Genomic DNA, 1,607 nt, shown 5'->3' with positions numbered 1-1,607 from the left:
AGACCGCAGGTAAAAGAAGCACCAGGGAAAGTGGGAGGGAGGCCTCTTCCTGAGACCTGGGAGTACAGCAGCCAATCAGAGAGGAGACTGGGAGGGGAGTGCCTATCAGTGCAGAGCAGCCAGCACCTATATAAAAAAAATCCTCGTTGGTATAATGGTAAGTATCCCCGCCTGTCATGGAGCTGCGGTGGCTCAAGACGTTGAACTGCAGGCTGTGGAAGGTCGGTAGTTCAGCAGTTCGAGACCCGAGTGCGCCGAATGACGGAGTGGGCTCCCGTCTCTGGTTCCAGCTCCTGCCAACCTAGCAGTTCGAAAGCAAGAAATTGCAAGTAGATGAATAGGGACCACTTCGGTGGGAAGGTGACAGCGTTCCGTGCGCCTTGGTGTCTAGTCATGCCGGCCACATGCCCACGGAAACGTCTTCGGACAGCGCTGACTCTTCGGCTTGGAAACGGAGATGAGCACTGCAACCCTAGAGTCGGATTCGACTGGCTTTAGAGCAAGGGAACCTTTACCTTTACTTTATCCCCGCCTGTCACGCGGGAGACCGGGGTTCGATTCCCCGACGAGGAGCCAGCATGGAATCTAATATGTACAACACACCTGAGCTTGCAAAGGAGGGGGAAAGCCCCCTCGAGACCTCTGGGGCTCAGAGGAGGAGGCTTCCCAGCGCAATCTGTAAAGCCGCACTGCCAATCTCGCTAAGCCACAGCAGATGTCCTTGGTCTGTGTGAGCAAACCTCAGACCGCGCGGCTTTACCTCCCGCCGCACACACACGCAGCCGGGAAAGGCTATGGCGAGGCTGTGCTAGGGTGGGGTTTTGTTTTAATTTTTTTGGTCTGTCTGTTTAAAATTTTTATCATTTTCTCTTAAAAGGGCAAAACACGAAACCCTTAATTTGGTCTAGAAACCACTTATTTGTCTTTCTGGAATGGACATCTTTTAAAAAGGGATTATATTCACAGGAGAGGTCTATCAGTAGCTACTAGCTATGGTGACTAAAGGGAACCTCCACATTCAGAGGCAGTCAACCTCTGAATACCGGTGCCAGGAGGCCACATCAGGGGAAGGCCTCAGCCTCCATGCCCTGTTGTTGACCCTCCAGAGGAACTGGTTGGCCCCTGTGTGGGACAGGATGCTGGACTAGATGGACCACTGGTGTGATCCAGCAGGGCTCTTCTGATGTTTTATGAAGGCTTCAACCTCTATGCCCTGTTGTTGGCCCTCCAGAGGAACTGGCTGGCCACTGTGTGAGACAGGATGCTGAACTAGACAGATAACTGGTCTGATCCAGCAGGGCTCTTCTGAGGTTCTTATGAAAGCCTCGGCCTCTACAACTTGTTGTTGGTCCTCCAGAGGAACAGGTTGGACTAGATAGACCATGGGTCTGATCCAGCAGAGCTTTCCTTGTGGTCCTTTGCTCTTACAACTATAACTCAGTGATCAAGCACAACCATAGAACCCCTAGTTTGGTTCTTGGCATGGCCGGGAAACAGAACTGTCAGTGATCAAGCACAAAAAGGGGTAGGGGAGAGATATAGATTCATCAGATTTGTAAAGTGTGGTGAATTGTTGTGCACGACAAGTAAAATCAGGTGTGTTACCA

Source organism: Gekko japonicus, unplaced genomic scaffold, assembly GCF_001447785.1.
Source record: "Gekko japonicus isolate JY-2015 unplaced genomic scaffold, Gekko_japonicus_V1.1 scaffold4597, whole genome shotgun sequence".
NCBI classification, from domain to species: Eukaryota; Metazoa; Chordata; class Lepidosauria; order Squamata; family Gekkonidae; genus Gekko; species Gekko japonicus.
This window is presented reverse-complemented; position numbering follows the sequence as displayed.